The 27,570-nt window shown below is 47.6% G+C and overlaps 1 protein-coding gene and 1 long non-coding RNA gene across 4 annotated transcripts in view; both read right to left on the bottom strand.

The window, feature by feature from the left end:
* Positions 1–27,570, bottom strand: part of MCF2L (MCF.2 cell line derived transforming sequence like) — a 195,612-nt gene that overhangs the window by 146,617 nt on the left and 21,425 nt on the right. The window lies entirely within an intron of this gene.
* On the bottom strand, positions 22,091–23,013 carry LOC117063488. Its single transcript, XR_004428950.1, has 2 exons — positions 22,835–23,013; positions 22,091–22,552 (listed from the first exon to the last, which is right to left on the bottom strand). It is a non-coding gene; the product is annotated as an uncharacterized LOC117063488 (long non-coding RNA).

Below are 27,570 nucleotides of genomic sequence, written 5' to 3' on the forward strand. Positions count from 1 at the left end.
TAGCCACATCCTTGCCAGCATTCAAAAGACAGTGGGGCACTGTCTTTTATCTTAGCTCTCCTGAGGGTGTGCAGTGGTACCCAGGCCTTGCACTTCTCCACTGGCTGCTATTGACTGACACCTTTCCGTGGGCTCTTCTGCCATCACTGTGGCATCTTTGGTGGAATGTCTCTATGTCTGTTGCCCATTTTCTAAGTGTATTATTTGTTTTTCTACTGGTGAGCTTTCAGATTTCTTCATTCTTTATCAGCTATGTGGTTTGCACATATTTCTGTCAGTTTATAGCTCGTCTTTTCATCCACTTCATTGGTTCTTTCACAGAGCATAAGTTTTCAATGTTGGTAAGGTCTCATCTATCAATTTTTCCTTTTATGGATGATGCTTTTGGCATCAAATCTAAGACCTCTTTGTTCAGCTTTAGGTCCTAAGTATTGTCTACTATATTTTTTTCCTAAAACTTTTATAGTTTTATATTTCATGTTTAAATTTGTAATTCATTGTTAGAACCTGTGATTCTAATATAAGATGTAAAACTTAGCTCATGCTTCTTTTGTCTCCCTGTGGACATCCAATCACTCCAGCACTATTTGTTGAAAAGACTATCTTTCTTCCACTGAACTGATTTTGCATCTTTGTCAAAAATCAGTTGGGCATATTTGTGTGGGTCTGTTTCTGGGTTCTCTGTTCTGTTCTATTATCTTTCAGTCTGCCCAGGACCACACTACCCTGATTACTGTGGCAATAATAAGTCCTGGGATTGGGTAGAATGATTCCTCTCACCTTATTCTCCTTTTCCAAGATTGATTTAGGTATTCTAGCTCCTCTGACTTTCCATACAAATTTTAGGATAATCTTGACTATATCTGCAAAAAAAAATTATGTTGGGATTTTGATAAGAATTCTGTTCATCTGTTTGAGGAAAACTGACATCTTTAGTATATTTTGTCTTCCAATCCTTGAATGTGGTATGCCTCTCCATGCATTTAGATCTCCCTTGATTTCTCTCATCAGCATCATGCAGTTTCCAGCACAAAAGTCTTGTACATGTTTGACTGAATTTACACTTGTGTGGTTTTTTTTTTTTTTTTGGTAATTTTAAGTGGTATCGTATTTTTTATTTTGGTGTCCATAATTTTGGTATTTATGCTATATAAAGAAAGACAATTGATTTTTCTATGTTTATCTTGTATCTTGCAACCTTTTTGAACTTGCTAGCTTTAGGAGTTGTTTGTTTGTTTGTTTGTTTGTAGAATCCTTGGGATTTTATAATCAGATGATCATGCCATCTGTAACTAGAGACTGTTTTAATTATTTCGTTCCAATCCATATGCTTTTTATTTCCTTTTCTTGATTCATTACACTAGCTAGAACTTCCAGTACAATGTTGAATAAGAGCGACGAAGGCAGACAACCTTACCTTGTACCTGATATTATGGAGAAAGTATACAGTTTTCACCATTTAGTGTCATGTTAGTTGTGGGTACTTTTTGTAGGTAGCCATTAATAAGTTAGATGGTCCCCCTTTACTCCTATCTGTCCTAGAGTTTCTTTTTTTTTTTTTTTTATCATGAATGTGTGTTAAATTTTGTCAAATACTTTTTCTGCACTGGTTGATATGATTATATTATTTTTCTCCATTAGTTTATTAATATGGTAGATTACACTGATTAATTTTCAAATATTGATCCAGCTTTGCATCCTTAGTATAAACCCAAACTTGGTCATGGTGGATAAATCTTTTTACCTATTGCTTAAATATATTTACCAATATTTTGTTATGGGCTTTTGTGTCAGTAGCTTTCTTTCTTGTTTTTGTCTGGTTTTGGTGTCAATGTAATACTGGCTTCATGAGATGACTGAGAAGTATTGCTTCCTCCTCTATTTTTTGGAAAAGATTGTGTAGAATTGGTGTTAGTTTTTTAAATGTTTGGTAGAATTCTTTACAAAAACCATCTGGGCCTGAAGATTTCTTTTTTGAAATTACTAATTTAATGTATTTAATAGCTATAGGGCTATTCAATGATCTACTTCCTGTTGGGTGAGTTGTGGTAGTTTGTGCTTTTTCAGAAAGTAGTCCAACTTGTCTAAGTTGTCAAATTAATGTGTATACAGTTGTTTGTAGTTTTTCCCCTTATTATCCTTTTGATGTCTGCAGAGTCTGCAGTGATACCTCTGGGGAGTCTCGCTCTGTCACCCAGGCTGGAGTGCAGTAGCACAATCTTGGCTCACTGCAACCTCCACTTCCCAGGTTCAGGCAATTCTCCTGTGCCTCATGAGTAGCTGGGACTACAGGTGCATGCCACCATGCCTGGCTAATTTTTGTATTTTTAGTAGAGACGGGGTTTCACCATATTGGTCAGGCTGGTCTTGAACTCCTGACCTCAGGTGATCCACCCACCTTGGCCTCCCAAAGTGCTGAGATTACAGACATGAGCCACCATGCCCAGCCACTTTTCTGTGTTTTATTTCCTTGATTTCAGTTATTTCCTTCCTTCTGCTTTTTCTTTGGGTTTATTTTGCTCTTCATTTTCTAGATAGAGATAGAAAAGAGGCTCCTGAGGTAGAAGCTGAGATTGATTTGAGACTTTTCCTATTTTCTAATGCATGCATTTTAGTGCTAAAAATTCCCCTCTCAGTACTGCTTTAGCTGTGTTCCATAAATTTTGATATGCTGTATTTTCATTTTCTTTGTTACAAAGTGGCAAAAAACTTTACTGAATTGTGCCCACGTTCTAGGATTTCGTGGAAGACAGAGCTTAAGAGTAATGATTTGGCAGAAGAAACCTCTAAGCAGAAAAGTATTCAGAATAGTTTTCCTTAACTGCTTATGGTAAAATTTGAGAACAGAAAATTATTTAAGGACAAAATTTATAATTAAAAGGGAAGCAGAATATAAAGATTTGAAAATTCTCAGCTTGGACATGTAAAGAACAACAAAGAGTATTTAGGGAAGAAAACCAACGGTGTGGCCTAGTTTCATAAGGAGATTAGCATGGATAGAAGGAAGCCTGGTGTTACTCATAAAGATTATGAAATAATGAATCCAAGGGCATTTTGGAGATCTTCAGGGCTACCATGCCCAACACAGCACAGAACAGTTTAGTTCCCAGGACACCCATGCAACCTCACTGCCCCCATCTGAGGTCTCTATTCTCCACATTCTGGCACAGCATTCCTTGGTCACACAGCTATAGCTCAGGTGTCCAGAGGACGCAAGCGGTGATCCTTGGCAGAGTCCACGTGGTGCTAATTTTGCAGGCACAAAGAGTGCAAGAGCTGTGGGGGCATGGCTTTCTCCTCCACCTAGATTTCAAAGTATGCTGTGGATAGCGTGGGTGCCCCGGCAGAGTCTTGTTGCAGGGACAGAGCTATCACAGAGAGTCTCCACCAGGGCAATGCCTAGTGCAGCTGTGGAGGTAGGGCCACCCCTGAGACTCCAGACCTACCGAGCCACCAGTGTGTAGCCCTAGCCTAGGAGAACTGCTGAGGTGAACTGAGCCAGCAACCCATGGGGGCAGGGCTGCCTGAGACCTGGGGTGCCCAACCCCAACCCAGGGTGTCCAGAAGGTGGGGCATGGAGTCAAAGATAATTCGGCAGCCTCAAGATTTAATGTTGTTGGCCTTGTTGAGTTTTGGACTTACTTGGGGCCTGTTACTCTTTCTTGCCTATTTTTCCTTTTGGAAGGGAAATGTCTGTCCTATGCCTGTCCCACCATTGTACTGTGGAAGCCCAGAACTTGTGCAATTTCACAGGCCCACGGCTGGAGAGGAACATGCCTCAGATGAATTGTGCCTTGAGTCTCACTCATACCTTATTTAGAGGAGAATCGGGAATTTACATTTTTTAATTGGCTTTGGAATAAGCTAAGATTTTGGGGTATTGGGATGGAATAAATGTATTTTGCATGTGAAAACACATATTTTGGGGAGCTGGGGGTGGAATGCTATGGCTTGAAGTGTCCCCTCAAAAATCACATGTTGAAACCTAATAGCCAATGCTGTGAACAGGCGGGGTCTTTGGTAGGTGGTTAGGCCAAGGGCTCCTCCTGAACAGAGTCTTCACTGGCCCTCTCGCCTTCCACCCTGTGATGCTGGCTCCTTGATCTTGGACTTCTCAGCCTTGAGAACCATGAGGAAATAAATTTTAATAAATGACCCAGTCTGTGATGTTTTGTTATAGCAGCACAAACGCACCACAGTAGACAAGCCCCGCATCTAGAATGCAGAAGACCAAAAGAAGCCCTGGGAACTCACCATCCTGCCACTGCTCCCTGGGTCCTGAGGCCTGTGACTGTTCTGCCGCCTCCTCCCACTCTCAGAGTTGTCCTGTGTGTGCTTCCTACATTGAGTCCAGGGTTCTTTGTTTTACTCTTGAAAAGAGCAAGAAAAAGTACGCCTGTTCCACCTTCCTGGGATGAAGTCTTTTGCGGGTTAGTTTCTAAAGTAAAGCCACAGGATATGCGTCCTCGCAGTGCCTCTTCTGACTATGAGTCCTAATACACCCTTTATTCAGGTTCTCTACCTGGATTCATTCAAAGCGAAGTCCTAAGACAACAAGGAGTGTTAGGTGTCAGCTTCACCACCTAAGAGGAAAACAATGACCTTGAGGAAACCTCATCTGTGACACCCATTTTCGTCACAGCAAAGTCTCAAGGGGCTGGATCAGCAGACACAGAACTCTAAGTACCTCTGAGCCCTCTGGAATACAACCCCGATTTGTCTTTGTAGTTCCCACTTCCAGCCTGTTTGTACACTGTTTAATTTTCTGTAGTAAGGCATGTACTTCAATATAGGTTTCAAAAATTAAACAAAGCAATATGTTTTTTTTGTTTTTTTTGTTTTTTTTTTTTGAGGCGGAGTCTCGCTCTATCGCCCAGGCTGGAGTGCAGTGGCCAGATCTCGGCTCACTGCAAGCTCCGCCTCCCGGGTTTTATGCCATTCTCCTGCCTCAGCCTCCCGAGTAGCTGGGACTACAGGCGCCCGCCACCTCGCCCGGCTAGTTTTTTGTATTTTTTAGTAGAGACGGGGTTTCACTGTGTTAGCCAGGATGGTCTCGATCTCCTGACCTCGTGATCTGCCCGTCTCGGCCTCCCAAAGTGCTGGGATTACAGGCTTGAGCCACCGCGCCCGGCCAGCAATATGTTAACTCACAGGTAACCAGCCAGTGATGATCTCATGTGGGTCACAACCACACGTGTTTTATTTATTTAGGGATTAAAATTACTATAGTTTCTTTTTTTATCAGAAAGGGAGAAGCATTATCTTTAGTCATATGTATTTCTTGAAGGATCTTGGATAGTTTTAGTTAGAATACTTTGGCAGGGTGGCAAAATGATGCTTCCTACATAAATTTTGACTTTTCAAATAAAAAGATGATAAAGCAAAAAGTGATTTAAACATTTTAGCATGAGTTATCAAAAGCTCTAGAATTTCAACAAATACAAATGGAAGAGAGTTTAAAATTTCAAGGAGAAATCTCAAAACATGATACCCCAGAAGAGCCCGGGCTCGTGTGCTGATGAGCTCAGGTTTCCGGTCTGAACATGCAGCAGCTCCTCACCTGTCTGAAGCCATATGGAAGCCACAGGGACAGTCCCAAAGAGAACAAGAAAATTAGAAGAATAAAGTACACAGCACAAACCCATCTCTCCATGGACCCCTCCTCATCAATTCACCATCTACATGTTACTTCTGTACATCTATGATGAATGTCAGTGCCAACCCAATTATTGCTTTTGACAACCTCACTTACCGAAGGTACACACTGTGCCAGGCACACTTTATCATTCTCCCACTAGACAGAACTGCCATGATACAAGATGCCATCCCATTTCACAGACCAGTGCATAAGGCCATGTGAGCATCCAGGCCTGTCTCCCACTCACTGCGTCTTCCTGCTCAGTAGGGCAGGAACTGCTGCTCAAGGTCAAAAAGGCATCCCAGAAGAATGGTGCCATCACTGCAAAGCAGTCACTACTTTAAACAAATCTCATGAAAAAAGATCCCAAAGATAGTGACTCAAAATAATTTCTTTAATATATAATATCTTTTCTATAATAAGCACTTTAAAAAACATTAATAGACTTTATATTTTAGAGCAGTTTTAGGTTTTACAGAAAAATTGAGCAGAAAGCACAGGGAGTCCTCATATACTCTCCCTCCACCCCGCTTCCTCCCACAGGTATTATAACTTCTTGCATTGGTGGCCCATACATTATGATTTGATACATCATTATTAACTACAGCATATCATTTACTTGAGGGTTCACGCTTCCTGTTATGCAGGTTTTTTTTCGGTCTTGAGAAGTGCATAATGTCATGGATCATACAGAATAGTTGCACTGCCCCAAAACTCCCCTATGTGATAAGCACTTTTTAAAATCAAAAAGGCGATGGAACATTCTGTATGACACTGCAATAGTAGATATGTATATAGAGCACCAAGAGTGAGCTTAAACAGCAGCTCCAGGCAGGACACCACTCCCTTCAGGGCCCACCCTGCACCATCTTCCTCAAATGTTTTATAGGAAAAAAAAAAAAAAGAAGTAGTAGTGCCTAATTGGCATTGCATAGATTTTCTTAAGAGCCAGGACTAATATAAAGTGATTTCAAAGCTTCCATTAGGACACCACGAACCCTGGGCCCACAGTGGTGGCATCAGGCAGACCCTGCTCCCTTCTGCACAGAGCTTGCAGAGAAACCCCAGGCAAGCAGGGTGGAGGGGCTTCCTTACGACGCTGATTCCCTGGCTGTTTCAGACGTTCAGGGTTGGCAGGACAGGACTGACAGATTAACAGCTCTTCTGTGGCTTAGCACTGGTGGTGCATGGCCTTTCTGACACGCATACTAGGAATGCGACTCTTGAGCAGGCGGCATCCTCCAACTCCACAGAGAGACCCAGGTGTTCACCCAGGCGAGATGGAGCAGTCACAACCTCTGTGCTGCCTCCAGACACCAGGGCACACACGCGTTGTAGGGATTGGCTCAGTCTGCAAACCCCACTCATCACTGGGCCAGAGCAACGGATTCCCAGTAAATGCGCCTCATGAGCTTGCTCTTCACCCACCCTCCTTCACAGCCAGGGACCCTCCCCTCACAGCCTAGGATCTTCCCCGCCCATCATGGTCCGGGACCCTCCCCTCACCCGGGACTCACCCCTCACATGTGGCTCGGGACCCTCCCTCAAGGCCCAGGATCCTCCCCTCACAACCTGGACCCTCCCTCACGGCCCGGACCCTCCCTCACAGCCCGGGATCCTCCCCTCACCCGGGACCCTCCCCTCAAGGACCGGGACCCTCCCTCAAGGCTCAGGACCCTCCCCTCATGGCCCGGGATCCTCCCCTCACAACCCGGACCCGCCCCTCACAACCCGGGATCCTCCCTCACAACCCGGGATCCTCCCTCACAACCCGGATCCTCCCCTCACAACCCGGATCCTCCCCTCACAACCCGGGATCCTCCCTCACAACCCGGACCCTCCCCTCACAGCCCGGGATCCTCCCTCACAACCCGGGATCCTCCCTCACAACCCGGGACCCTCCCTCACAACCCGGGATCCTCCCTCACAACCCGGGACCCTCCCTCACAACCCGGGATCTTCCCTCACAGCCGGGACCCTCTCCTCACAGCCCAGACCCTCCCTCACAACCCGGGACCCTCCCCTCACAACCCGGGATCCTCCCTCACAACCCGGGATCCTCCCTCACAACCCGGGATCTTCCCTCACAGCCCGGGACCCTCTCCTCACAGCCCAGACCCTCCCCTCACCCGGGACCCACCCCTCACGGCCCGGGACCCACCCCTCACGGCCTGGACCCTCCACTCATAACCCGGGACCCTCCCCTCATCCCGGACCCTCCCCTCACAGCCTGGATCCTCCCCTCACCCGGGACCCTCTCCTCACAGCCCGGGACCCTCTGTGAACCCCTGGCCCGCAGGGCTCAGCTCCTCAATGCTGGTCTGAGAGGCCCGGGAGCGTCTCCCTCTCAGTTCTCCTCAGTTCTCGGGGCCGCGCTGTCCCCGCTGCCACCGGGATCCCCTCACCCCGCCTGCTGAGCCTCCCGCCGGGTCCTTCCTGTCCGCCTGAAGCCTGTGGAGGCTTCCAGAAAATGCTTCCAGATCTCCGCCTGCCCGAGCCGGGCCACCGCAGGCTGCTTGGAGGGAACTGCGAGCGCTCCCGCCTTCCCCGTCTGCCCGCGGGCACCGGGCTGGCCGGTAGGGTCCCGCCCCCGCGCCTCCTCCGCCCCAAGCCCCTGACCCCAGGCCCTGGGCGCCTCCACGGGGCCTCCTCCCTGGAAGGCGCAGAGCCCCGGCTCCGGCTGCGGTGTTGCAGGCGCAGGCTGCCTGGAAGGCGGCACCCCGCGGGGAAAAGCGGCCGGTCTCTCAAAGCCGGGGCCGCAGCGCCCCGGCCCCTGCAACCAAGGCCGCGCCTCTCCTGGGCGCCGGCGCCCTCTGTTGGCCATGCTGGGCCCTCACGCCTGCGGCGCGGAGCCAGGAACCGGGAGCTGGGAGCCGCCGCCCTCCCCGCGCCTGGGCTCTGCGGCCAACTCCAGCCGGGGGCCCTAGAACTCGACCGCCACCCGCAAACCACAGCCTCGTGAGTGGGGCGCATGGCGTCGGGACTCAGCACCGGCGCCGCGGGCACAGGCGTGGCTGCCCCACCTGAACTCAGGCTGCGCAGGGAGGCGAGGCCTTCGCAGGCTGCGAGGCCCACGCAGGCGGCGGCGAGCACCGGAGCGGCCCGAGATGCACGAAGGCCGCGCGCGAAGCCCGCGAAGCAAGGCCCGCAGTATCCTTGCCCTGACTTAGCCGAGGGCTCCAAACATTGTGCTTAAATAGTAGAACAAGCAAACGATTTTGCCCAATAGAAGATCCAATGAGCCTTAAATACATATTCCTCCTCCGCTCGTCTGTCCCGGCAGCGCCGGCGGGGACCAAAGGTGCGGACGCGCTGCGCCCCCACCCCTGAGCCGCCCCGGCCCTCAGGAAACTCAGAAGGAACCGCGGGCCCGGATGAGCCCGAGGGAGCACCACCGAAACCCTTGGAGGAGACACAGGAGAAAGTCCTTGTAGTCTTCGATTAGGTGATGGCTTCTTAGCACACAAGAAGCACAACAACAACAAAAAGATCAATTAAACTTCATCACAATGTAAAACTTTTATGTTTTATAAAACACCATTAAGAAAGTGAATACAACCTACACAATTGGGAGAATGTTTCCAAATCTGAGCGATTTGCCTCCAAAACACATTAAGAACTCTCACAACTCAACAATAAAAAAGACAACCGCATTCACATATGAATAAACACTTCCTTAAAGACGATATAAAATGGCCAATAAACATGTGAAAAGATGGTCAACATCATTAGTTGTAAGGGAAATGTAAATCAAAACCACAATGAGATACGCTTCACCTGCACTGGGAGGCTAGAATAAAAGACAGAAAAGACAGGTAAGAATAGGTGTTGGGGAGGATGTGGAGAAACCAGAACCCTCCCACATGGCTGCTGGGAACACAGAACAGTGTAGCCTCTGTGAAAGACAGTCAGTTCCTTACAGAATTAAACAAAGGCCGGGCGCGGTGGCTCATGCCCATAATCCCAGCACTTTGGGAGGTCGAGGCTGGAGGATCACTTGAGTCCAGGAGTTTGAGACCAGCCTGGGCATATGGCGGAACCCTTTCTCTACTAAAATAGGAAAAGTAGCCGGGTCTGGTGCTGTGCACCTGTAGTCCCAGCTACTTGGGAGGCTGAGGCAGGAGAATTGCTTGAGCCTGGGAGGTAGAGGTTGCAGTGAGCCAAGATCGCACCACTGCACTCCAGCCTGGGTGACAGATCGAGACTAAAAAAAAAAGTTAAACATAGAGTTACCGTATGACCAGGCGATTCCACTTTTACATATATACTTAAAAGAAATGAAAACATATATCCGCATTAAAACTTGTACATGAACGCTCACAGCAGCAGTATTCACAATGGCCAACAGCAGAAACAATCCAAATGTCCAACAGCTGATGAATGGATGAAGTGTGCTCTATCCAGACAAGGGACTATCAGGCAGCCATAAGAAGGAAGGAGGTACTGATTCATGCTACAACATGGGTGAACCTTGAAAACTGCTGAGGGAAGGCAGCAAGACACAAAAGGCCACAAGTCATATGATCCCATTTACATGACATGTCCAGGATGGGTGGCGATAGCAACAGAAAGTAGATTCGTGGTTACAAGGGATTGGAGAGAAGTGGGGATGGGGAGCAACTGCTAATCAGTGTGGGTTTGCTTTGGGGGTGATGAAAATATTCTAAAATTAGATAGTGGAGATCACTGTGCAACTCTGTGAATATGTCCAAACCACTCAACTGTACACACTGTATGGTGAATTGTTATGGTGTGACCTATGCCTAAATGAAGCTGTTATTAAAAATAAAGTGAATGCTGGACCAGACAATCTGCAGACATCCACCAGCCCCTCGTGGACAATGACAGTGGGGCTTTTTGAATGAATTCCCCTCATGGACTTTCCCTGCAAACCAGTCAGAAGCCCACTGAGAAACATGGCGAGGACATGAGCCCCCCGAGGGTGGTCACCTGCAATTCTTTAAGTCACATCTGCATGAGGCCTCGGCTGGATGCTCCTTGCAGCTATGTTTCTGGGAGCCTGCACCTCAAAGCTTACCAGGTTTTTGCTAGAAATCTCTCAGGCCTCTCTAAGCACCTTCCTGGCTCTGCACTTCTGTTTCTTCCAAATGCCATTCCAAAATGTCCCCATCATCTTCACACACCATATCCTTTGGACACACGTCAACCCTAAATACAGAAGGGAAAATAGAAGGGCAGCTCAGGAGAGTGCTGTCCCACCTTTCCTGCCCAACAGCACCCTCTGCTGGCATGTGGGGATGGTGCGGAGAAGGACTTAGGACATGGCCAGGCCTACCAGGTGGGTGGAGAGAATGTTAGGTCACCCACAATAGGGGAGCAGAACCACATCAAGAAATTGTCCCTGCACCCACTGGACATTCCTGCAGGCAAAACTTGGTTACCTGCATCTGAACTCATTCACTTCATTTAACACGTAACTAGACAGAATTTTTTTACTTATTTAAAACTAGACTAGATTTTCTTAGAATAAATTATTGTGTAAATCAAACAGTTGGACCATGGTTTTAGGAACTTTATCCAGAGGTTTTGCAGTTTCAGAAAACTCCATGACCACATCAAAGCTATTTGTGAACTCAATCACCTGATATCCACACCTGTGCCCGCCTACACCTGTGTTCACTCAGGATGCTCCACACACAGAGTGTGCTCAATACTAATAGATTTACATTTTACTATAAGTTATTTTCCTTTTACACCTAAAGGAAATGTACTAGGAATTTTATTTCAAATAGAATTCCAATAGAAATTAATAATATATTTGAATACATAGTTTGATATAATTTATATTTGAATTATATATAATATATAATATGAAATATGTATAATATGAACATGTATATATGTATACATGGCTTATGGCCTTCTGGAGTGCCACCACACACACCACACAGACTTGTACCCTGGGCTTTGTGAACAGGACACATCCCAGGAACCATGTTTCTAAAGCAAACCAAGACACCACCAAGATAAAACAAGGTGGCATTATGGGCTGATGACCTGAATTTTTGTAGGTTGCATTTTTATGTGATAACCATGATGGCCACTCTGACCCTGTGGAAAAAATGGTGAAAATATGCACCCTATGGTGGTGCCAGACACAGCAGGGCTGCTAGGCGGATTTCACATCCAGAGCATGTGTCTGATTCAGTCACTCTGGGCTTCATGCTCCCAGGCAGTCCTCTCCAGGGACTGTACAAGGAGGAGGGTGGGCTCAGAGATCATGACCTCGGAGCAAAGAAAGGTGCTGACCACGTTCTAAATCACACGCCACCCAAATGCTGGGGTCTGCATAGGTAGCTAAGTGACTACAGAGCAAGCCCATGAAGATGTGGTTAAGTGCTCATGAAATGAACCATCGATATTTGGCATACATATACAAATATGTGCATAGTGAATACGTTATGCAATTTTTGTAGCTACATTTATGTTTATAGTAATACACATAAAGCTATACAGAAGATTGACTGCAAAACAATATATTCTAACTGCAAAAACAGATTTAAATGTACACGTATATATAAGAAAAGATTCATATTCAAGTGTTGGCACACGAGGTTTCAAAGTCAAAATGGAAGCTGTCTATTTTTCCATGTCCCTGAAACCCACTGAGAGGTGACCCACATAGGCAGTGGGCAGGGAGCTGGGCCAGGCAGTACACAGCCGGCAGGCCCTCAGGGCCTTCCCCGCCCCAACGGACCGCAGGAAGTGACTGCCCACAAGCCATCTGGCTTGCCCGGCGCCCCCAGAATTCTGCATTCAGTTCCATTCAAAGCCTGGGCACCTTCCCGGTGCTGGCACTGGAGATGCATTCATGAAACTCCCTGTCTCCAGACAGATGAGACAGTGAAATGAACAACTAGAGTTTCTGGCGGTGTCAAAGTAAACCAGTTATAACTACTTATCATAAAACACAGATTTACATGAAAAAGTGTCAAGATTTTTTTTTTTTTTTTTTGAGATGGAGTCTCGCTTTGTCGCCCGGGCTGGAGTGCAGTGGCCGGATCTCAGCTCACTGCAAGCTCCACCTCCCAGGTTTACGCCATTCTCCTGCCTCAGCCTCCCGAGTAGCTGGGACTACAGGCGCCCGCCACCTCGCCCGGCTAGTTTTTTGTATTTTTTAGTAGAGACGGGGTTTCACCGTGTTAGCCAGGATGGTCTCGATCTCCTGACCTCGTGATCCGCCCGTCTCGGGCCTCCCAAAGTGCTGGGATTACAGGCTTGAGCCACCGCGCCTGGCCTCAAGATGTTTTTAAAGACAAAATATTTATTATGAAAACAATGAGAAATGAAATTCTTGCATAAGGAAACTGACGCACCTCAACATTATATGTCCGGTTCACTCCGAAGCTGGAAGAACCTGCCTGGTCCCCGTGTGGCAAGCCAGGAGGTCGCTGCCTCCAACCCAACACCTCCCCACCCCCTGCACTGGCCCTACTGCCCTCCATGGTCCTCCAAGTTGCCCTAGCTTTCCTGCCTGGCCACAGCACCTGCCTCGGTGGTTGTGGGAGCTAGGTTAGTGAATGTGTGCTCCCCACAACCTTGCCCTGGTAGCGCCCAAACGTTGGTGGTTACATAGGCCACGCAAAAGGCAGGTCTTTTATATTAAACAGTTGACATCAGCATGATAAAACTGAGGCCAAAAATATGTTCAATTTTCAAATCGACCATTTTGGTTAAAAAACAAAACAAAACAAAAGAAAAAGCCTCTTAACACCCCCGTTTCAGGTCCCAAATCTGCCGTCAATGCTGCCGCAGTCACATTCCTGCAGTTCCTTCATTTTACAATGAAACAAATTGTGAACAAATGTGGACCCGAAAGAGCCCACCCTGAGTGCCCAGCTGGGCCTGTTTACAACAGCCCCAAGAGGCTGCTTGACGACAACAGGCCACATGCTCTGAGCACCCCCAGAACCCGCACCTCTAGTCAACTTCTGGACTTTCAGAGCTCACCTGAACCAATCAACCAATTAACCAGTCAACCAATCAGCACTCACCTGAACCAATCAACCAATTAACCAATCAACCAATCAAAGCTCACCTGAACAATCAACCAATCAAAGCTCCCTGAACCAGCCACTCAGTGCTCACCTGAACCAGCACATAAGAACTCACCTGGCCGGGCGCGGTGGCTCAAGCCTGTAATCCCAGCACTTTGGGAGGCCGAGGCGGGCGAATCACGAGGTCAGGAGATCGAGACCCTCCTGGCTAACACGGTGAAACCCCGTCTCTACTAAAAATACAAAAAACTAGCCGGGCGCGGTGGCGGGCGCCTGTAGTCCCAGCTACTCGGAGGCTGAGGCTGGAGAATGGCGTGAACCCGGGAGGCGGAGCTTGTAGTGAGCTGAGATCCGGCCACTGCACTCCAGCTCTGGGCGACAGAGCAAGACTCTGTCTCAAAAAAAAAAAAAAAAGAACTCACCTGAACCAACCAATCACAGTTCACCTGAATCAACCCCTCAGTGCTCACCTGAACCAGCCATCAGTGCTCCTCTGCCTTGGCTAATCAGGGCTCAACTGCATCACCCAATCAGGGCTTAGCTGTATCAACCAATCAGAACTAACCAAATTTGAATCCTTCATGTGTATAAATGGACCTGAATGGGACCTGGGCAGGACCCATCATTATAAAACCCAAACCCTCCCTGCGTTCTCTGAAATTCACTTTCCTTCACACCAAAGGCTGCAGCTCCCAGGTTTGTAAACCGTTCACTGGAATAGTCTTTCCTCCCAACTCCTTTTCAAAGAACTTTTGTTCACAAAATAATTTACCATCAGCTTTACCTAAGGCTTCTAAACAATGTATTAAGAACATGTTCTAGATTTCTTTTGAAGTGAAGATAACATCTACCATACTATAATTTCAAACCTGGAGTTTAAAAAATATGTAATCATGCTGGGCGCGGTGGCTCACGCCTGTAATCCCAGCACTTTGGGAGGCCGAGGCGGGCGGATCACGAGGTGAGATCAAGACCATCCTGGCTAACACGGTGAAACCCCGTCTTTACTAAAAATACAAAAAAAAGAAAAAAAAAATTTAGCCGGGTGAGGTGGCGGGCGCCTGTAGTCCCAGCTACTCGGGAGGCTGAGGCAGGAGAATGGCGTGAACCCGGGAGGTGGAGTTTGCAGTGAGCCAAGATCACACCACTGCACTCCAGCCTGGGTGACAGAGTGAGACTCCATTTCAAAAAAAAAAAAAAAAGTGATCATCCCAGCACTTTGGAAGGCTGATGGGCAGATCACTTGAGGTCAGGAGTTTGATATCAGCCTGGCCAATATGGTGAAACCCCATCTCTACTAAAAATACAAAAAATTAGCTGGGCATGGTGGCAGGTGCCTGTAATTGCAGCTACTAGGGAGGCTGAGGCAGGAGAACAGCTTGAGTCCAAGAGGCAGAGGTTGCAGTGAGCCAAGATCAAGCCACTGCACTCCAGTCTGGGCAACAGAGCGAGACTCTTGTCTCAAAAGTAAATAAATGAATACATACATACATAAATAATCATTTTAAGTAAAATTATTGTGCTTTACAGTGATGGAGAACAGTCATATCTGTGAGGTTTGGATTTGCAGATTCAATCTCCTGCAGATTGAAATATTCTATTGCATCTGTACTGAGCATAGACAGACTTTTTCTCATGACTATGTCTCAAACAATACAGTGTAAAAACTATTTCACAGCATTTACATTGTATTAGGTATTATAAGTAACCTGGAGCTGATTTAAAGTCTACGAGGAAATGCATGTAGGTTACATGCAAATTCTACAGCGTTTTACATCAGAGATGATGGTATCTACACTCCATTGTTATGAAAAGACATGTCCTAGGAAACAATTTCCTAATATAACCTGAATTATAAATGTTTGGGAGCATACTGTATAACATTTCAGATTATTTACAGATTAGGGAAAAATCTTTTACCAGCAGTTTGAGGTAAATAAACTTGTTAAGACATCCCTGAATTTTCTGCTGCCAGTGAATAAATCACACCCCTTGTCACCTCCTTCTCTTCTTCCCCACAAAACATCTCTTCCCAAATAACTAGCATTAGATCAAAGGCTTTCACCCAAAGCTCACTCACTGCATTAAATGGCAGAGACTGATTAGGAAAACTGTGTTTATTCCTGGGCTGCAGGACCAAAGCACCATAGACTGGGTGGCATAAAAAGTAGTAATTTTATTCTCTCTGCTCTGGAGGCCGGAAGTTGAAGGTCAAGGTGTCGGCAGGACTGGGTCCTTCTTGGGTTTTTTTTTTTTTTTTTTTTTTTTTGAGACAGAGTCTCACTCTGTTGCCCAAGCTGGAGTGCAGTGCAGTGGCACGATCTTGGCTCACTGCAACCTCTGCCTCCCGGGTTCAAGTGATTCTCCTGTCTCAGCCTCTCAAGTAGCTGGAATCACAGGTGCATGCCATTGCACCTAGCTAATTTTTGTATTTTTAGTAGAGATGGGGTTTTGCCATGTTGGCCAGGCTGGTCTCGGATTCCTGACTTCAGGTGATCCACCCACCTTGGTCTCCCCAAGTGCTGGGACTAAAGGCAAGAGCCACCATGCCCGGCCAAGGGCTGGGTCCTTCTGAGGCTGTGAGGGAAGGATTGGGTCCAGGCCTCTCCCAGCTTCTGCTAGTTGCTCCTGATCCCTGGTGCTCCTTTGCTTGTGGTCGCATCACCCCCATCGTGGCCTCCATCGTCACACGGCCTTTTCCCTGTGCCTGTGTCCAGATTTCCTCCTTCTATAAGGACACTAGTCATATTGGACTAGGCAACCCCCACTCCTGTATGATTTCATCTTAACTACAGATGCTCCCCAACATATGATGGGGTTATGTCTGATAAACCCAGTGTACATTGAAAGTATCGTAAGTAGAAAATGCACTGAATACACTTGACCTACCAAACATCACAGCTCAGCCCAGTTATCTCAACTCAGAACACTCACATTAGCCTACGGTTGGGCAAAATCATGTCACAGAAAGCCTGTCTTAAAATGAAGTATGGGGCCAGATGCAATGGCTCACTCCTGTAATCCTAGCACTTGGTGGGAGGCCGAGGCAAGTGGATCACCTGAGGTCAGGAGTTCGAGACCAGCCTGGCCAACATGATGAAATCCCATCTCTACTAAAAATACAAAATTAGCCAGGCATGGTGACACGTGCCTGTAATCCCAGCTACCCAGGAGGCTGAGGCAGGAGAACCGCTGGAATCTGGGAGGCAGAGGCTGCAGTGAGCTGAGATCGCACCACTACACTCCAGTCTGGGTGACAAGAGTGAGACTCCATCTCAAAAAAAAAAAAAAAAAGTACGGAATATCTCATGTAATTTATTGAATATTGTACTGAAAGTGCAAAACAGAATGACTGTATGGGTATTTGAGGTATGGTTTCTAGTGAATGCACTTTGCTTTTGAACCATCATAATGTCAAAAAATTAAATCCAACCACTGTAAGTTGAGGGCCATTTGTGATTACATACATTTGCAGTGACCCTAACACATTTTGAGGTACTGGGGGTTAGGGCTTCAACATACAACTTTTAAGGGGACACAATTCAACCGCCTTGCTGGATTTCAATCTTGTAATGTGATCTTATCACCTTTTCTAAAGTATTTATTTGTTGGGGAACATGAACACTAACGTGTCCAGGACCGGAAAGCAAAGTCAAGCTTCAAATGACTCCATTAATGCCTCTGGCCCAAGCATTGCAGGGAGTAGCAGGGGCGCCCATGGGGAAAGGCTGGCCTATTTGTAACGTGGGGTGTCTGAAGTGTCTCCGGGAGGCCAGCAGCACCAGGCAGTGCTTAGTAGCCTCCAACTTTCCACCTGCCTGTGGAAGGGCCGCCCCAGCACACAGCCCCAGCACATGTGACCTCTTACCCCAAGTCACGGTGACAGCATCTGCTTGCAACTGGGCGGCTGAGAACGGGCAGCACAGCCAGAGACAGAGTCGGGGTCCCAACCAGTGGTTCTCAAAGTGGAGTCTCCAGACCAGCAGCAGCAGCGGCGGCAGCATCCCCTGGAACTCTGCACACTCTTGGAGCCCACACCAGACCTCCGGACTCAGAGACTTTGGATGTGGGGCCCAGGGAACTGAGCTGCACAAGCCTGGAGGGTGCTGAGGCACAGCGCAGTTTAAGGCCCTGTTCTAGCTCACCCTGCCGGCCCCTTCCCTGGCCCCGTGGCAATCCTGTCACAGGCACTGGATAAAGATGTGCAGACCACATGCCTGACTCAGGGCAGGTCCCTCTGGAGACAGTGCTGAGCCTCCCCGCTGTGGACTGGGATTCCTGTTGCTACAGTGGGAAGGATGTGTGCCCTGCAGGCTGCTGGGGGCCTCAGGGGCATGCTGCATATGGTGACAGTCACATTCCTGTGGCGAGCAGGGGGCTTCCATGCATCTGCCACCAGGGTCCCTGCCAGGGAGGTGGATGCACAAGTGAATGGCCAGATCCCAGCCCCTGGTGGGAAACAGGGTTAAGACATGGATTCCTTATACCTTAAAAGCCAGGAACCCAGTGAGCAAATAAATGAATGGGCAAAAGGCTGGATGAAGTTTTATGAAATGAGCAAAATGAGAATTTTGATTTCTATGTATTTACTAGGGGGCAGAGCTCAGGAGGAGGTCAGTACCTGCAGATGGCATCAGCACTGGATACAGACTGCCCAGCAGAAACCCAGGCCATGCCTGCTGAGTGCCCTTTCCTCCTGCAGACATCTGTTAGAAACGGATCCTCTGGGCCCGCCACAGGGGCTGCAGGGCAGAGCCGTCAGGGACACGGCTTGGGTTCTCCTGCCTGCTCTTTGCTGACCAATGGACAAGGGCCAGCTACGTGATGATTTCTGCTATCTATGAAATGGGTTAGTAAGACTCGGGCACGCCTCGCAGGGTTGTCATGAGGATGAAGAGTTAACATCAACAGATTCCATTTCGTGCACTACTAGAAATATTTGTGTGAAATAATGAAAACACCTGCTCACATATTAGAAGAAAAATACCGAGATCCCAGACCCCACTTTCTGAATCTGCAGCCCAGCCAGGGCCATCCTGGGACCTCTCCTGTTCTCCTCCCTCAGTGCATGGTCCCAGCACTCGGGCTTGGGAGGCGGCATGAGGCTGGACCTGGTTGGTCCTGACCCGCAGGGCTGTCAAGCCTCTTGCTAGAGCCAGGGCTGGGAGAGTAGACGCAGGGCTGGTGACAGAACAGACCTCAGTATTCCTGGAGCACTGCTTCCACAGGAGCTCCTGGTAGGAGGAACGACTGGCAGAGGAACCTCCGGAATTCCAACCATGCAGACCTCCCTGAATACAGAGCCCAAGAAGATGGCAGCCTGGGCGTCTCTGAAAGTCCCATCGGATCAGACACACAACTGTAGCCAACTCCTGCAGGGCCAGAGCCTGGACCTCCAGGAGGCTATGGGTCTCCCAGAAGGCTCTGGGCCCAGCACACCTGCTCCTCAGCTTGTGGTTAAAATTGTTTCTTTCTTTCCTCCCTCCTCCCTCCCTCCCTCCCTCCCTCCCTTCCTTCCTTCCTTATTTGAGATGAAGCCTTGCTCTGTCACCCAGGCTGGAGAGCAGTGGCACAATCTTGCCTCACTGAAATCTCCACCTCCTGCGTTCAAGCAATTCTGTCTCAGCCTCCTGAATAGCTGGGATTATAGGCGGGTGTCACCACACCAGGTTAATTTTTGTATTTTTAGTAGAGACGGGGTTCCACCATGTTGAAACCAGGCTGGTGTTCAACTCCTGACCTCAGATGATCCACCCGCGTTGGCCTCCCAAAGTGCTAGGATTACAGGTGTGAGCCACCGTGCCCAGCCAAAGTCGTTTATTTCTCTTTTGCCAAAATACAAATACCTAGGAGGGGCCACACAGGCCCACTGACGGCACTGAGATGCTTCTTTTTTAAGTAACTTTGTTTAACTCTGTTTAGCTTTGTTTAGAACAGCTTCAGATTTACAGCAAAACTGACATAGAATAGGGCTACCACACACCCCTCCCCCAGTGTCCTCCAATATTCATATCTTAAGCTTATGGTGCCTTTGTTGCAATTAATGAGCCAATATTGATGCACTATTATTAACTATGCACAGTTTATTCAGGTTTTCACAGTTTTTGCCTAATACATTTTTCTGTTGTAGGATTCAGTCCTCCTGCCTCCTTCGGCTCTTCTCGGCTGTGACAGCTTCTCAGAGTTCCCTTGTTTTTGATGACTTTGACAGTTTTGAGGGCTATTGGTGAGGTATACTAGAAGCCTCTGTTGCAGTCTGACATCTTTCTCGTGATTGGAGTGGGGAGGATATGCTTGGGGAGGAGGAACACAGAAGTAAAGTGCCATCCTGGTCGCGCCTTACCCAGGGCACATGCGTCCACATACCTGGTCACCATCGGTGCTGACCTCGATCGCCTGGCTGAGGTCGTCAGGTCCTCTGCTGGGAAGTTACTCTTTCTCTCTCTTTCCATCTTGAACTCTTTGGAACAACATAGCTGTGCGCATCCCACGCTCAGGAAGTCGGGATCTGAGCTCCCCTCCTTGACGGCAACTCATCTACATGAAAGATGGGGAATTCTTCTGCAGGGGAGACTTACCTCTTCTCTCCAGTCATGTATTAATATCTATTCAATCATTTATATCAGTGTGGACTCATGCTTCTTCATCTCATTCTTGGGGTTATAACACAATGAGACTTGACTTTGCTGCTCAAGTTGTTCTGCTTTGGCCGTAGGGAGTGTTCGGTGGTTCCTGCGTCCCTCTGGCCTGCCCCCATCCATGTGGGTTTGGATTTTGTTTTGTTTGTTTTGTTCCTTCCTTTCTGGCACTGTAAGATGATCCAGTCTCGTCTTGCATACTTCCTGCCCCCATCCTAGAATCCGCGGTGTCTCTAAGAAGCCCTGTTGCTTCTACTGAAGAATGGAATTAGAAACCAAGATCTGGCCATCGGGGGGCGCTCGTGGACACTGGGTGCTGCTGCTTCCAGGCCCTCTCAGCTGTCAGGGCGAGGAGAGGCACGTGTGTGCTATGGGGTGTGCACACTGTATGTCGCCACCTGTACCTTCACTAAGCTAAGCGTGCCGCACACCTGCTGCTACAACACGGGTGGTTCTCAACTCCTCCTTGCTCATCTGTAGCCTCTCCTGGAGCGGTGAGAAAGCAGCTCCCACTGCAGACAGCCGCTCACCTAATCCCTCAGTTTCAGCTTCAGGCAGAGCAGCATCAGCATTACCGAACTGTATCTATGGGAAACGACGTAATTAAGTGGAGTCTGGGGTGTTTGTGTGGCTTCTTTTGCCTCTAGTTTCACAGACCCCACTCGTGCCGAGTCACACAGGTCAGCACCCTGTTCCTCTCCTTCCCTGAGGCGGTTTCATGCATCCGTCAGCACAGGTTGGCTCTCATGTCTTGGTCTGCATTCCGGAATTTCCTGGGACCCCTCTGACCTAAATGATTTTTGCTATTTATTTATGTATTTATTTATTTGAGATGGAGTCTCACTCTGTCACCTGGGCTGGAGTGCAATGGTGCAATCTCGGCTCACTCCAACCCCTGCCTCCCGGGTTCAAGCAGTTCTCTTGCCTCAGCCTCCTGAGTAGCTGGGATTACAGGCACACTCCACCACGCCCGGCTAATTTTTGTATTTTTAGTAGAGACGGGGTTTCACCACGTTGGCCAGGTTTGGTCATGAACTCCTGACCTCAAGTGATCTGCCCGCCTCAGCCTCCCACACTGCTGGGATTACAGGCATGTCCTAAATGATTTTTAAATTTGCAGGTATTAAGATTTACTCTGTGCTGTGCATTTTTATGGGTTTTGACAAATACATTATATCATATAGGGTAGTTTCACTGCCTTAAAATCCCCAGAGCTCCACCTACTTACCCCTCTCTTCTCTCAACAACTATGAATCTTGTCACTGTCTCCATAGTTTTGCCTTTTCCAGAATATCACAGAGTTGGAATCATACAGTCTGTGGCCTTTTCAGACTGGCTTCTTCCTCTTAGCAATAAGCATCTGAGTTTCTTCTATGTCTCTTCATGACTTAGCCCATTTCTTTTCCCTGCTGAATAATATTCCATTATCTGGATGGACCACAGTTTGCTTATTCATCTATCGAAGGACATACTGGATGCTTCCAGGTTTTAGTGCTTGTGAATAAAGCTCCTATAAACACTTATGTGCAGGTTTTTGTGTGGACATAAGTTTTCAACTAGTTTGGGTAAATACCAAGAAGCAAGATCACTGGACCGTATGGTAAGAGTGCATTTAGCTTTGGAAGTAACAGCCATACTGTCTTCCCTACTCCCTCCGCTCCATCCCAGCGAACGAGAGCTCCCCATGCCCTGTGTCCTCCTCAGTACCAGGCGTCACGAGGTTTTGTGGAAGCCGCTGCTCTAACAGGTGTGTAGGGGCATAAATAACTCTCTAATGACAAATGATTCGGAGCATCTTTTCTGGCACTGGTTTTTATCAGAACGTTGGTTTTTATTAGAACAGCACTATGCTGTGTATATAGACCAGCAACGATTTTCAATGACAAATGGGAAGAATGAATGTCACAAACAGGGGTCACCTGGGAAAGAAAGGATGGCCACAAACAGAAGAAAACAACGAGCAGCCCACTGCTAACTCAGCCATAGTGACCTTCCCAAGTCGCCTCCCCAGTCTGTGGTCACTCCGCCGTCCCAACTATGCCGTCCGTGATGCAGGCGTCATCATCTGCTTTCCGCAGAAGAGGAACCCGAGGCCGGAGGTTCTGGGCAGGGTGCTCAGGATGCTGTGGCCAGCGGTAAGGGGCCAGGGTCTGGAGCTCTGTCCACCTGTTGATTCTGACACCGGCTGTGGAGGGCCCCGAGGGCAGGGGCAGACTCTATGCACTTCACAGATTTCATCAGGAGTGTGAAGAGTTAACCTGGAAATGAGTTTCAAATGAACTCCCTGTTGTTTTTCCCCAGTGGTTTTACTAATGCATTTAAGAGAAGGCGGACAGGGCAGGCTCCCATCCCAATAAAAGATAAACGGCTTTATCCCATTTCCTGGCCTCTAAGTGGCAGTGTGCCAACAAGACCAAACTGCGACAGCACCCTGCAGCCACAAAGCTGAACAAACCGCAGCGTTGCTGCAGCTGCGCAGGCATCGGGGGAAGAGATTCATGTTAAGGGCAACCACGAATCCAGGAATAAACAGCAAATACCCCTTTGAACAGAGAAACCCAGCGGCCATTTATAGAACTGATGTAAAACTGATCAGGTAAGTCCGTGGTTTCTCCATGGCAGGAAAAGGAAAAATGAGCCAACAGCTGGAGCTCCCTGTGCAGACAGGAGAAAGGGATGTGGAAACACTGAGTACCACTCCCTCCCCGCTGGGAGGCCCCAGAAGACACAGCCAGGATTCTGAAGCTCTGTCATCTGCACGCCAAACAGCTCAGGTGAGAGGCGCATCCTGGCTCTAACATGATCCAGTAAAGGCTGGCTTGTGTCTCCTGGTTCTGTGTCCACAGGTGCCAGCCACAGACAGCCCCACTGCAGATGCCACAGGCTGTCAGCCGGGAGGAGGCGCAGACCCTCATCCACATATATGGCCAGAAAAGGCCCTCAGCTGGGAAGTCCTCCCAAGGAGGGTCTGAGGAGGAGCATGCACATTCATCTCCCCTGCAGGGAAGTGTTCCAGAGCTGCCAGAGACTGTTTTTAAAAAACATGTGGCCCTTTCCCCATGCCAAGACCACATGCATTTTACATGTGTCTCTTAGTCCTGTGTGTGTCCCATACAACAGGCAAATTAAAGTTTCAGAGTGCACACTCCAGCTACTCACAGACACTAACAATGCCAACGCGCCTATAAAAAAAAAACTAGGAGTAGAGCGTCATCATGACTTTTTTGGATGTGGGGGGAGGAAAAAAGCACCATATTTATTTGAAAGATATGGACATAGTTCCTTTCCATTTAGATAGCATCTTTGCAAGTGACAGTAACTGCTGGCATGGCTAGACAGAAATAGGCTCTGTGCACATTTCCAAGGATTATAACTAGGCACATTCACACAGAGAATTAATTATGACTGTGAGGAAAAAAGACCATGGCAGTGCTTAGGAAACTGAGGAACCAAGCAGGTAGGGCAGTGTCTACCACTCAACTTACATTATAGAAAGTTTTCTTTAAATCATAGAAATTTCAAACAAGTCAAAAACATCAGAAACAGTGCAATGACTGCAACAATATTGGTGCACGGCCGGCCGCGTTTCACCTTCATCCCCAACAATGGCTGCTCACCGTCAATCCAACGCAAACCCCAGGCAGCACAGAACTGTCACACATACAGAGTCCAGCAAATATTCCTAAAAGGTAATGACTTTTTATAACACATAAACACAATACAATCCCTTCCACAGCCACAATACAATTAATAATTATTCAGAATTAAATATCTAGCCAGTGTTAAAATTTCTCCTGTTATTTTTTTCTCTGTTTTCTAGACACATTTTGTTTGAACTAGGATCAAAATCTCATCCAGTCCATAGACTGCAATTGGCTGCTATTTCCTGAGTCTCTTTTGATAGACAGGTTTTCCTGCTGATTCTTTTATCTTTCCAATTTTTTTTGTTGTTGTTGGAGAAACCAGGTCATTTGTTGTGTGGAGCGTCACATGATCTGGGTTTTGTCGATTACGCCGCCTCAGAGGTGTTTATCATGTACCTCTGTTCCCCGTATTTTCTATAAATTGACAGTTAACATCTAGATGCCTGGTCAGATTCTGGTTCAGCTTTTACTTTTACTTTTTTGGCAAGAGCACTTCACCAAGGGAGGTGCTAATGTCCAACTCGCCTTCTGTGATGCCAGCAGCTTCCTGATCAGAGGCTGTGGAACTGATTGTATTGTGTTTATGTTTTATAAAGAGTCATTAATTGCCTTTTAGTCTTGCGCTTGCTGGTAGAACAAGATGTTGTAGGCTCGGTGGGCACATTTTCCCCCAGATCTGGTCATTTCTCCAAAGACCTCCAGATTCTCTCGGTGGGAATGACATGAAGAGACCACAACTGCGTTCTCTGTGTTCAGTTTTTTCCATGGACAGATCTAAAAACCATGCATTTTAAGATAAAAGACACTGGACTTATACAGATGCTGCCAATTCAAACTCAAGACTAGAAGACTATTTAAAAAATTGCAAATAACTCTATTTCTGCCAGAGTACTTTTGGGACAGATTCCTAGAAGTGGAATTGCTGGTCAAAAGGCAAATATGTCTAAGACCTCACTAGATACTGCCAAGTTCGCGTGATGAGGTCATGCCATTTGTGGCAGCCATGCCACGGGAGAGTTCAGCCCTCCCCACTTCTCCAGCTAAACTTCTGATTAGCGAGAGGCAGTATGTCAGTGTGTTTTTAATTCATATTTCTCTGTAAGTGTGATTTAGCATCTTTTTTTTTAAACTGACAAAAACTGTATTTATTTATAGCGTACAACATGATGTTTTGAAGTACGTATGCACAATAGAAAGGCTAAATCAAGCTAATTAGCACATGTCTTAACTCACATGCTTATTTCCTAGTGGTGAGAACACGTAAATCTACTCTTGGCAATTTCAGAAATTCATTAGTTATGATCATCATACTGTACAATCATCCCTGACCAACATCTTCCCGGCGCACCCCACACCTGCCCCAGGCAACCACCACTCTGCTCCTACGAGTTCCCCTGTCTTCCAGTGCACATGTCAGCGAGCTCATGCAGGATTTGTCTTTCTGTGCCTGGCATATTTCACTTAACAGAATGTCCTTTGGGTTCACATATGTTGTCACAAATGATAGGGTTTCATCCTTTTCCAAGGCTATACAGCACTCCACTGTGTATACAGACCAAGCCGCACAGCACTCACTGCAAACGTAGACCAGGCGGCGCAGCACACCGCTGTGCACGTAGAACAGGCCGTACTGTGCATGTAGACCAGGCCGTGCAGCACTCACTGTGCAGGTAAACCAGGCGGCCCAGCACCCCGCTGTGGACTTAGAACAGGCCGTACTGTGCATGTAGACCAGGCCGTACTGTCCTCCGCTGTGCATATAGACTAGGCCGTGCAGCACTCCGCAGTATATGTAGATCAGGCCATACTGCAATATGCTGTTTATATAGACCACGTCAAGCAGCACTCCGCTGTGTATATAGACCAGGCCGTGCAGCATCCCGCTATGCATACAGGCCAGGCCTTGCAGTACTCCGCGGTGTATACAGACCAGGCAGTGCAGTACTCCGCTGTGGATACAGACCAGGCAGTGCAGCACTCCGCTATGGATACAGACCAGGCTGTACAGCACTCCGCTGTGGATACAGACCAGGCTGTGCAGCACTCCGCTGTGGATACAGACCAGGCTGTGCAGCACTCCGCTGTGGATACAGACCAGGCTGTGCAGCACTCCGCTGTGTATACAGACCAGGCAGTGCAGCACTCCACTGTGGATACGGACCAGGCTGTACAGCACTCCGCTGTGTATACAGACCAGGCTGTACAGCACTCCACTGTGGATATGGACCAGGCTGTGCAGCACTCCGCTGTGTATACAGACCAGGCTGTGCAGCACTCCACTGTGTATATGGACCAGGCAGTGCAGCACTCCGCTGTGGATATGGACCAGGCTGTATAGCACTCCGCTGTGGATACAGACCAGGCAGTGCAGCACTCCGCTGTGTATACAGACCAGGCTGTACAGCACTCCACTGTGGATATGGACCAGGCTGTACAGCACTCCGCTGTGTATACAGACCAGGCAGTGCAGCACTCCGCTGTGTATACAGACCAGGCTGTACAGCACTCCACTGTGGATACGGACCAGGCTGTACATCACTCCGCTGTGGATATGGACCACATTCTGTTTATCCACTCACCTGCGATTGGTCCCATGTCTTGGCTACTGTGATGCATTTCTTTTTCTGTGAACTGTTGGTTGATACTTCTAGATTTTTTTTCTATAGAGATAAAAATTATGCTATTCTTTACTTTAGAAACTATCTATATATTAAATAGCAACCTTTCATTTTGATAACTGCCAATATTTTTTCTAGTCTTTCACATGACTTTTTACTTTGCTTCTTGTTTTCTTCTCATGCAAAGTTCAAAATACGTTTAATGTAATCAACCCAACGCTTTCTTGTGTGGTTTTGCTTTATGTGAAGATTCCTTTACTAGATCTAGGAACGTGCATGGAGCAGTTTATCATTATCAGAGGTATGTATCCAGTGACCACTGCCCAAGTCAGCTAAAGAGTATTTCTAGTACCCCAGGAGGCTTCCTGGCCCATTCCCAACCAATATTTCCCAAGAGGTAGCAGCCGTTAATACTATGACCACTACCTGAGAAGCTAGTTTTGCCTGATCTTGAGATTGATGTCTGAGCTGCAGGTATGTTGTAGTGGTTTATTTCTTCTCGTATAGCTTTGTGGGGTATGAATATGATGTCCTTTATTTAACCCGTTTTCTCTTAAGGCTCCTAGAGGTTAGGGTGTCTGGCGTGGGGCTCCTGGGGATTGAGTTGCTCTGAACATCCCCTTCCCTCCACATATAGAAGCACCCGTTCCTTTTGGGGGCACACTTAGGGTGGAATCGGAGGGCAGGCACATGCTTAGCTTTAGACCCTGTCCACGTTTTCCAAAGTGGTCACAGCAATATGCCTTCCACCAGAAAATGTGAGCACTGGTATCCCACTTCCGCACCAACCACTTGGAATCGCCAGGCTTTAATTTTAGCCACTCTGGTGGATGTAGGGTGGTACCCTATTGTGGTTTTAACGTACCTGTTGCCCTTGAATCATGATGCCAACTACATTCTCATATGCTTATTGGACATGCCTATTGGATTCACTTTTTACATTTAAATTACACGTCCATCTGGTACTTATCCAGGTGTAGGGTGTGAAGAGGACCTGACTTTCATCTTTTTTCC

This window comes from Trachypithecus francoisi, unplaced genomic scaffold (genome assembly GCF_009764315.1).
Source record: "Trachypithecus francoisi isolate TF-2019V2 unplaced genomic scaffold, Tfra_2.0 Lachesis_group18, whole genome shotgun sequence".
Taxonomy (NCBI): Eukaryota; Metazoa; Chordata; class Mammalia; order Primates; family Cercopithecidae; genus Trachypithecus; species Trachypithecus francoisi.